Source organism: Saccostrea cucullata, unplaced genomic scaffold, assembly GCF_032062105.1.
Source record: "Saccostrea cucullata isolate Sc308-1 unplaced genomic scaffold, CSIRO_AGI_Scuc_v1 ctg8814, whole genome shotgun sequence".
In the NCBI taxonomy this organism is placed as follows: domain Eukaryota; kingdom Metazoa; phylum Mollusca; class Bivalvia; order Ostreida; family Ostreidae; genus Saccostrea; species Saccostrea cuccullata.
In genome coordinates, this window is record NW_026925629.1 from 1 (window position 1) to 11997 (window position 11997).

Here is an 11997-nt window from a genome sequence, read left to right on the forward strand (position 1 = left end):
AGAACTTTTCACTTTGAAGAAAAAAATGGAACAGTACGTAGTGACAGACAGTAACATTTATATCGTAAATGTGAACCTACCGATTTCGCACCTGTATCAAGATCCGTAAAAAGTGTCTTTAACCCAATTCTTTTCTTTCCATCTGGAGCAACTACAAATGCATTATGATTATTCCATGTTAGATCAATTAGATTATATCTGTAGTTCTAATTGATTTTTTTTTTCATTTTCTTTCTTTAATTTCTGTGTAAATGTATGAGAGACTTACTTTCTCCCTCTGTGATGCTAGAAAGGGTAGGAGATTCGCTTTGTCCTTTGTTGGAGCTAGGGGTCAGACTCTATAAAGAACATAGACCCAAATAGGATTTTATTCTTTTTTTGAACAAAGTAATTCAAGAAAGCTTTTTCTTTCAAATAAACAAAACATTAATAATGAATGATTTCCCATACGTATGACTCAAACAGTAACCTTTTGACTCCTTGCCGCGGGACTTTCACTGACAGCCGACCTTGGTGATTGGTCAGTATCTCTTTCACTTCCGGGAGTGATAATCATCCTTCCCGTTGTGTGTGGCCGTAAGACTGTATTTAGTCTGTCTGTCAGTGCTTGGGACTTTTTATACCTTGGAGTCCCCGGACTAGAATAAGGACCATCAAATTCATCCCCCGAGCCATCCTCCATTTGCAGAGGGGGTGGAAGGTCGATGTCATGGTAATTTATATAACGATTAAAGTCCTGGTTTTGACTAAGAAACGAAAAATACCCACTGGGATGGGCATCCAGTCTATATTCTCCTGAACGTTTGTTCACGATTGGTTTCACTTTCTCCAGTCTCTTTAAAACCCTTAAAGATCCCTAAAATGTGAGCAGATAAATAATTGCTTAAAACTTGCACATACAGAAATACGCTTAAACTAATGTTTTATTCCATATACCGGTAATTGACACATTCTTTGACTTTTGCTTACCTCTTTTACAATGTATATCCAGTCGGATTTATTGCTATCTCTTGTTAGTATAACATTTCGTCTAAAATGAATATGAAATTGTCGTTATTATAAAACTTTATAGAATACAAATGCCATGCGAAAGCATGAAAATTTGTAAACATAAATTTAGATGTTTTCAATTATTAATCAATACTTACTGAAAATATGTCACAAAATATTTTCCTGGCTCTTCTTTTAAAGATTTCAGAGGCCAGTTTCAAGAAACTGAACTTTATACAAAAAATTTAAATTATGAAAACTTGCTTCCATTAAATGGATAGCAAAATGAAATTCAATAATCTTTAAGTATATGAAGGCGGATGTTGATAAAAAAATAACTTCTAGGGAGATTTTTAAAATATCTATGTTATTACTATTTAAGGAAACAGTGATGTAATCTAATTCTTGGCCATCTTTTAGAGTTATCTCTCTTAGCAGATATCATTTTAGAGTTATCTTTCCTGGGTAATGTTACTGACTTAAAAAATATTTGAGGTGTAGGGAATCGCTTAGGACATCGTTGCAAATCACAACTTAAGGCCCACGAGCTCCCTCAAACATGATAAGAGAAATTTGATGTACATCACCTGTGGGTTACCGACAATTGTAATTGTTTTCTAGGACAGTATACAGTAATTCATCAAACTTACCTGAGGTACGGGTCACTCTCGGGGTCAATTTGAACTCCACCCATAAAAATCTTCTTGTAGTCCTAAAATCAATTATTCTATCTTGTAGAATTTTTTGTAAGCTTCAATGTACGAGTCATTGAGTTTCAAGGCTTTTTTTATTGATGTCCAAAACTTAAAGTAAAAAAGTAAGCTTTTTATAATGTTCAAGTTGAGTTTCAAGTTTGTTCTTTTTAAAGCTGACATGAATTCTTAAAAACGCAACATTTTCATCTATGTACGACTTGTTTCATACCAACTATAGCCGTATTCCGCCATATTTCTTTCAGATACCTTGTCTCATTGTAACGATGTATACCCCAATGCGCTCGTTACACTTGAATGATTTTTTGAATTGGGTATCGACTTGTGCACATCTCCGATGGTAAAGCATATGAGAACACATGAGGTGATCAAGACATTTCAAAAACAAAATAAACAACATTATAATCGTATCTTTGAATGATTATTGATTTGAATCAAAAGAAAAAAAATGCAAGTTTGGAAGAGAAATTTAGATGCATGAGTACGTATTTTTACAGTGCGCCAATTTATGCAGAATAAACTTGAAATAAAAAGCAGTAAAATTTGCAAACACATTTTGAAATTCTATCATTTGAATGGAACAAAACAATCAACGTCTTTGATTTGCAGGTCCTATGCAATTGAATTGATGCATATCGAGAAAACGCCTCGAACGCTGTAAACGTACCCATACCTGGTAATAAGGCTACTGCATCGGTTCGAAGATGTGCATAAGTCAAGTGAAATACACCCTGAATTCCATTTATTGAAATATGCATCACAAAAAAGAAATAAACTCCATAAAAACTCAATAGTAAACACACTGTCATTACTCCGTACACACTAGCACGTCGATACACTTAGTCCGTGCTGATCAGATTTTGGTCAGGGAAATTATCACAAGTGGAAAGAGAAGTTATTTGGTATTTGCGCGGCTGAAAGGGGGGGGGGGGGTATTATAACTGATGTTCATAAGCTATATTGTGAATTGTTTATCTACATGTAGTTCTAATATACATTCTATACAAAGTAATGTGTATAGTCTGCAGTTGGTTTGCGTCGCAAAATTCATTTGTCAATTATAACTGATTATTTTAGTACTAATCTCAAATCTAAACAAAGTAATTTGATGTACGGCTATAATTTACTTCAAATCTTAAAAGCAATTAACCAGAATACAATTTTTTATGTGTACATCTATACATTCTTTAACACATACACACACGGAGAAAGGCCATCCCCTGTTCAGATTGACATTTAGGCATTTGATTTTTTGGACGGGGGGGGGGGGGGGGCATATAAAAATAATTGACATGACCGTTATTTAAACATTCTTGGAAGACAGACATTTCTGCCGAATTCAGTTTTGAGATTTTTTTAAAATGTGTCACTCCGACCACCAAGTATGTGCATTTTGAGGAATGTAACTGTTTTATGATTATGTTGTTACAGGAAGTATTTCGAGATTTCAGTACCCCTGCCTGATAGTCTAGGTATTTTTTTTTTATATATTTATATATAAATAATTTCTGTAGGTGAATTTGGGAGATAATTTTAAAAATTAGGGTAGGGATACTTGACACTGGTTGAATACGGATAATTATTATTTATTCTTTTGTATATTGAACTCTCTCTCTCTCTTTCTGTCTGTAACCACCCGTTGGGGCAATGATAGGTATAAAATCCTACGCACTTTGTGCTGTACCATTTATTATGCCTTAGGACAGATCAAGGATTTTTTTCAGGCGGGATGTCGAAACTTCATAAATTGAATAATAATTTTACTTTAGACAGGAAATTAACACAAACGCCCAAATTGAAAGAGAAACTAAACGTATATGTATTATGAGCAATGAACTCACTAAATGATACCCCCTGCCTCCCATATGGTTATAATGGCAAAGTCCATATTTCGCAAACCCCATACGTGTCAGACCAAAAACAAAATAGGAGGTGCATAATGGTAATATGTAATAAAATTAAGATTCTTTGAAAGTTTCATTAAATTTCTCTAAGTGGTGTAAGAGGATTTGCGGATAAGAGATGGGTATCCCAAAGCGTAACAGACAGACGAACGGACATAACGATTACCTCCCACTTTTCAGGCGGGGGATATAATAAACGTGAAATATAAATCACAGGAATGGGAACATTGGGAACTTTCTCGAATACCTTCTCAAACGTATGTCGAACTTGGACAACAGACAAGAGAATTTTTAAAAAGCTAGTTTTAGGTAGAATGTGGAATTCTCACGAGGAGTTTACTCTCTCTTCCTATATGCTTTTTCTAATAATCAATAATTTTTTATGTCTAGAAATTTAATTCACATTAAATTCTATTTTCATTATCATTGTACCAAAGAATCAACTCGTTTATTGTACCCCACGCGTGAGGTATAATGTTTTTGACCCATATTTATAGGAGACAATGTGTGTGTAGATTTGCACATCACCAGGAAATTCCGAATTCTTTATTTTTCGGGAATTTCTGCACTTTTACATTTAGATTTTGGCCATATCTTGAATATAGAGGTGAGCAGTTTTTCAGCGCAACTCCTCATAAACCGCTGTACACAATTTCGTCAAACTTTGCAGATATTTAGGACACAATGTGTATCGATGTGCATATTACAAGGAAATTATGATTCCTTTATTTTTTCTGGGAATTTCTGGCACTTCGACTTTTGGGGGAGCGTGGGGTATGTGGACTTGCTCACTTTTTCTTTCATAGTGCATAAAATTATAAATAACTTTAAATCAAATTATATTATGTCTAATAAAGCCAATACACAGTATTTATTTGATAATAATTGATCATAAAGAAATCCAATCTGTTTCAGACGTTTTTCTTACATTATTTTTATGAGAGTGTTATGCATGTTTTATTACAACACCCCCCTTCAATATCTTCAAAAAGTGAATGATTCGTAATAATGCCTGCTTTTTTTTTATGAATTTGATGAAGTTAAACCATGTACTTAATCGTAAATTTTATTTACAACATGTACAGACAACAGTAATGTTTGTTTTTGAAAAAATTACTTGCATTTTTTTTTTTCAATCAACCCCACTGAGCTTTCAACCTTTGATATTTTCCCTGACCAAATAAAATGATCGGCATGGGCCACGTGTGTCCAAGCATCCTTTACTGTTGAGTTAGCAATGGATTACATGACTTCTGAGATGCATTTTTCAATAAAAGTAAAATAGGATAATTCTTTCGACATGTGCACATCCCTGCAACGATAGCAGTAGTCAGGTAAATGCTTTTATCACTGCGTTTGACGCGTTTTCTCGACCTGCATGGGTGTTTGATGTACATGTATGTATTCCGTGTTAGTTTATTTTCTATATTGCAGCAAATGCATTCAAAAATAATATAACTCTCGGTATAGTTCTATTTTTTGTTGAATTTTTACTTTTCAAACATGTATTTGGTCACCTTATGGACTTCTTGAAACTTTGTCATCGGAGATGCGTACATGTCGACAGTCAGGCTAGAAAATCACTCAAGTGAAGCAATCGTACAAGGTTATATATAGCAGGTACAGGTGACCAAAAATTTTTAATTAAATATGGCGGAATCGAAGAAATATGGCGGACAAAGGCGTACAGGAATGTAGTAAGTCGTACAAAGATGAAAGATTATGACTTTTTAAGAGTTCATGTCAGCTTTAAGTTGACGAAAACAAAATTAACCTGAACAATTTAAAAAAATGTTACCTCCGCAGGTATCCTCAAGACCTCTGTGTATTCATTGGTTATATTGGATCCCCCTCTAGGTTTGTTTTTGAAAACTCCTATTTCCTAATTAAAAGATTTAGAACATATGGCTTTATGATTAAATATAATTTAAAATTTGGCATTTTTATCTTTTTCTGTTAATATGTACAATAATTTTCAAAAGAAACAAAATGGTTCCAGTCACTTTGAAAACACCCTGCTGACTTCTGGTATTATAGATTAAAGTTTTTATTTTTCTATTTCGGTATTTCATATATACATCATAAAATTTTGCAAGTCTCAAAAAATATTTTAAAGAAGATACAATATTTATTGCAAAATTTAAATTTCACCGTGTTTGCTCTTATACAAAATGCCACTGTGTTCACTTCGTAGTGCAAACCACAAAAGCTGTAACAAGCTCATTAAGAATCTCAAGAATGTGATAATTAAAACATAAAAGCTATAGTGCGTGAGATGAGCCTCAGTCCAAATCAGTGATTATAAACGACAAGCTATAGATTTGAATCCACAAAATCTAGGTCCATTAGAAATGAACTAGAATCATCGTGTTGGCATTTCATTAGATCATTAGACAACATTATACTAAAGTTGAACGAGTATTTCATTCAAACGTTTCGAAACTTGACAAAAAAAATTGTGGCAGACAGACAACGGGTACGAGAACAAATTTACCATAGTCACAAAGCAAGTACCATAATGTCCCCTGCGTGGAAAATGGGGGTTGGGGTTAGAAATAAACTAATGACAAAGTTTGGGTGATGAATTCGAAGAAAAAACACATCCCATCCCAGTAAAATACTAAACTATTTGAAATTATGCATCATCATTCCTGGCTTCTTCTTTTTTTAACCAAAAAGCAATGTAATGAAATAAATTATTTGAACTTTTTTGTGTGAGCACATGCGCACTGAGTGCTAAATATTAAACATTACCTTAGTTTCATTAATAGGATGTGATATTGTACCAAACTATTTAATCGTACAGAATAGTGGCTTTGTCAATTTCTTACTATACATGAACTCAGTAATCAAATAAAATGCAAAAATAGAGCAACACAGAAATCTTGTTTTAAAATAAAAAATAAACAATGCAACTGAGTAATAACAAATCACTCACCCCAAAGGGCTGTCCTCGTTTAATTAATACATCTATTGATGTGGCCGATAGCTTGTGATCATCCAATATAGCGGTTACAACTATAACATATAACAACGTTGTCTTATAACCACATGTAGAACAAATTCAGCAGACATGTATCACAAGTTAGAATTTTCTTGGAAAGGTCCATTCGTATATCAAAACAAGATATTTCTTTCTTCCTTTGAAAACATGCAACACGAATTATCAAATCTATACAATTCTTCATGCTAATTTGTATCCTTTATAAATATTATAGTCCCATAAAATGACGTGTTTTGACTTACTTGAGCCATAGAGAACAATATAAGCGTTCTCGGGAGCTCCGCCTTCCTTCACGATAAAGCGTTTGGCATCGTAACATTCTACAAACCCTACACGAGCCAACGCCTCTTGGATCCGCAGGGGAAATTCTGCTATGTATTTCACATTCCGGAGGGCATTGGTCGCCTGCATAAAGAAGATGTGATTGTGAAACACTGCTGTCCCCATATGGCAACTCATGGCATCTCAGATGCAAGTTAAACTTGAATCAAGCATTCATAAAATGGCCAACGTTTTTTTTGAAGTAGGTGAAACTTCAAGTGTAATATCAAAAGCAAAATTCGTTGGTACCAAAAGAAAGTTCTTGTCACAAGAAAAACACGTATGAAAGATAAAAGATCTATAAAAGATTACTTGTCCAAAACTTATAGCCAAAGTTAAGCTTTACAAAAGTACGTCAAATATCAAGGTCAAAATACATTTGAGATGTATGAAAGCCTTAGCACCAATCCTTGAAACGTTATGGATAAGGTTTAAGATTGATATATACAAAGTTTCACCCGCCGTGATCTGCTTGTCATGATCGGGAAATAACAGGAAAATCCGTCGACAATTCAGCGTGAAAATAATGCTCTAACAATAAGTATGAAAAATGTCAAGTCAGCATTTGACTCAATGATAAATTTTAAACAAGACTGCGGATATTCTTGTTTTAGCAACTTTTTCGTCAATAACTTACCTCGTTTTAAGAATTGTACATATGTAGAGCATGCTCTTGCTTATCGAATCAACTGAACGATACAAACTCCGTATGCAGGTGATGAAGGTATAATATTGTTGCATACGTAATGGAAGTTGAAATTTTAAATGTTAAAGTCATCTCGTTTGTTATAAAGCTTTATCAACGTCCTTTTCAAGCAAAATATCTAAATATGAAACAGATCTCTCGGAATCTGTGGTATGTTTTATTTCAAGCTCACCGGGGTATATAATATAGCCATAAGAATGGAAATAATCATTGTTAATTAATTGACAATACGTTGTCAATACATATATTGTGGACTAATTCTGCTTCATATGAATACAAAATGAAGTCTGTTAATAAGGGGGGCAATTAGTACCCATGAGAATTTCAATAAAGTTTACTTAATGTTTTAGCAGACAAACAGGCAAATAGACCAAAAAATTGTGATTCATTCCTGCGTTAAAGTAAAACTTTGTAGTTTTTGGCTAGTGGGCTGACTAAAACATTGGTATATACGTGGCTTTTTCAATCTGTACGTTTTATTGGTTTGGGGAAGAGATCGAGAAATATTAAAGGTATTTTCACAGAGGCAATTCTAAAAGTTGAATAGTGATTTACAAACTGAAACTAATCTTCATGTAATTGAAAAATTTAAATATACAATGTGTCATTTCATTCTTCAGCCATTGATTAAATGCGTTTATTAAGGCATTCAATTAATTTTCTCGCCATAAAGAAGAACATTTTCTTTTTTAACTTACATATCGAATGTCATCTCTGGTTCTCTGGTCTGGGGGTTTGGACAGAATCTGTAGTCCTCGCTGGGACATTCGCATCTAGAGAAAATCAAGCATGGTTTCTATTTTGAAATGGTGAAAAAAAAGACATGCATCTTTGAATGTGTCAAGCTTTTTTTTATGTAATAAACAGATATTTCACTACATGCGCTCCATCACTGTGTATTTTTGATACTAGATATAAATGCTAAAGTTTAGTATTTTTGAAAAATAATGATGACACAATCTTTAATCATGACGTAATGTACCTGACGATTAGCTTTGAAATAAGACACGTCAATTCTATTGGCTCCGTATGTGTTTTTCTCGTTCACAGGAGAACTACCGATTTCCTTTAACTGTGACTGATACACCGTGTCGGTAGCACTAATAAGACAATAGAATAAAACAGCTTAAAGGTAAATTATCAGTTTATTTAAACACTTTTGATAGAAAGCAACGTCTGACAAATCAAAATTTTTATGATTAAATCATTACTAAATATTTCGTAAATCATATTTAAGATAAACATTCAGAAAAGTGCTGAATCATATTAACACTAAATGACACTAAATTGTTTCAAATAACAATCCACAGAATATTGTACATGCTACATATAAAATAAATTTGCAATACTTTTTAAATACATACTTCCGTTGAAGAATGAGCCTCTGTAAAGCACACATACGCCCCACTGCTCTACTAACCGTCTGTAACTTCCGTAGCATTTTCTGCAATATATACATGGAGTAAAAAGGGCTTAAAAGAGTACCATCAAATTCACGCAGTTTACTTTAATAATTTACCTTTATTGCAATGCTGAACTCTATACTACATTTAAAAAAATCCATTAGATATCATTGTTCGTGTTATAAGGTTTTCATTACCTGTTTTTCCTCCTCTTTTGCTTTGAGTGTGGCAGCTAGAAGTGTGCTTAGCCGGTGTTTTCCGAAGGGTTCCTCAACCCTTCGTGTTCCATCGCCATGCAGCTGGTTGCCATGGACAGTCCCTCGGCGCCCTTGACCTTTGATATCCATGGTCAGTTTGGCATCAACTTCGGATATTCTCCTACCTCTCAATCTTTCACTAGAATGACAATTTAAGAGAATAAACAATATTTTTGTTAAGTTTATTTTTAATACACGTATATTGGATTAGAAGACAATTACAAAGAAAATGAAAACAATTAGATGCTGGGAATAAAAGATCGATCTCGCCAGTGCTTGTGTGCATTACATGTGCGTATTTTGCTGTTTATGGCTAAAATGTATTCGAAGACAAGCAGTTTGATTTTTCAGATTAAATTATCTAACCACAGAAAAATAATTTTGCACCAGAAAGTTGATGTTTATACCTGAATTCATAAATAAGTACCCGGTACTGTTCTATTATATATGCATTTTAATGTTCATTTATATTCTAATAAGAGAGATAACTCTTAGTTTACATGGAATATATTTCTATTTATATTCTTCAAATTTTTTTATTGTACAATTCTGTCCCCCAAAATACTAGTATGCTTATTTTGTTCACATTTTAGCAACAAGTCGCTATTGAAATTATAAGCGTTAACGCAATATTTGATACAGTTTTTGAGGGGCATAACAGTAAAGAAGCTCTATTTTTCTATACCTCTTTCCCCTAGCGGGTTAACGTTCTTGCTGCTAGATAAAGTAAATCACTAAGAGAGAGGAATCCCTCCTTAATGTATATACTTCACACTACTGGGGAAAAGCTTTCTATTCTGAGAAGTATGTTTTTGGTTGACAGGAAGAAAGAAAACTATTGTACTGTTCAGTACATGCCTGTTTGCCATGATCTAAATAAAATAACTAAGTTAAAAACGTGAGTACATTGACCTTTATAAACAAATAAAAATACTTTTATTCTAATGTCAATTCTTGTTACAATTTGTTAATTCGATAGGCATAATTTACCCAATAATCAAACCGTATACATGGACTATCAAATACATAATATCATCCACAATATTTTTAATTTAAAAAATTTAAAGTAAGTCTATTTTAGAGTCGCATATAATTATAAATTTAATGTATATCAATCCGTTTTGTCTATTATTACCCAAACTTGTGCTGAACATTTGGGGAAAAGATACATTGTACTAGTAAATGTAACAAAGAAGAATTTTCCGAAATATTCATCTTCGTTGGATTACAACAAACACGGATTACAATTGCTTATAAACTTAGTACACATGTACTAGGCGCTTTTTGAGAAAAAATGGGAATTATTTTCCGAAACGTCCTACTGTTATTGGGATTCGAGCAACTAAGTGAATACCAGCTTTGTACATATACATGTATTTAATAAAAACTGACGATCTGAAGGTTTTTTTTTGTCAGAAAACCTGAAAGCAAAATATAGTATAAACATGAAGCAGGATTTTCTCCATGGTGCATGAGTTACCTGAGCAACTGGGCAGTATCTCTGTTCAATAAAAATAATCAAGTCAATTTGAACAGTACATTTATCATTAAATTCGTAAAAAAAATAAATTTTAATTCTAATATAGAACTATCTGTGGATCCTTTTGCAAGAGCCATTGTATAGAACTAAATTTTCAATTATAAAACAATATCTTCCTTCATTATAGAATTTTACCTTTGAACAAATCTAAATGAATATATACATCCACAATCATACAAGTGAACAATGATATGACGCCGTATTATTTTTTTTTAAGGTTTTCAGCCTCCGTCACCAAGAGATTCTGAAAATTTTGACTAATGTTAAAATCCAGAAAATCTAATTATCATGTACTCCAGCATGTTCCCTTTGCTTCATAATCCTTACCTGAATGCTGCTACTTTGGCCACATTCTTGAATTTGCTGAGGTGGCTTCTTTGACCTATTAGACCAGACTGTTGGAGGCTCTGTGCTTCCAGTACATCCCCTTCCGAGAACCTCTTGGGACCGGAAGTGACCTGGAATCGGGCACGGTTGGCTGAAGAAGACAATATTCCATACTTATTATAGAACACAGCCGTGACATTACCATGTTTCTGAAGCGACACGACCGCCATAATAGATTTAGTTCGCAAACTTTTTCCGCACGATACCACATCTAGGAGATAGAGCTTTTCATCGCTGTATCTCCTGTCTTTAAGCATTCTGTTTAATCGACGATCGTGTTCGATAAGCGAACTTTGATGCGTTGTTGGCACATGATAGCTTTGAGGAGTTTCTCTTAAAACATCACTCGGCCTGCGTTTTGTATGGTATACTTCACTATGCCGGCGGCCATCCGACTTCTTGTTTAGCGGACCCGAGATGGATAAGAATTCACTATGTCTTCGATTTGAAGTCTGAGCGCCATGTTTTCCTCCTGATAATGACGTGTTCGGAAACACTGTACGGGTTTTATTCTGTCGCAAATCAAACGTTACTTTACTCGCACGACGATGTTCTTCGGAACTCATGTTGCTATGAATGTCCTTTCTAAAAATTTTTGCAAACTCAGACTCAAAGTATAACACGCTTATTGCAATCTGTGTCTGTATGTAACAGGTTTTTTAAAATAAAATTTTAGTATATAATCCCGGGACGTATAATTTAAAACGCAACTTTTCAACACTTCAGCATAATTGAAATCCAATTATAAAGTAACATCAACCACTTCCAATGT

At 33.7% G+C, this 11997-nt stretch overlaps 1 pseudogene; it reads right to left on the minus strand.

Annotated features, from left to right (window-relative positions):
* Positions 1-37: 37 nt before the first annotated feature.
* LOC134269389 (uncharacterized) lies at positions 38-11791 on the minus strand (annotated as a pseudogene).
* Positions 11792-11997: the final 206 nt, after the last annotated feature.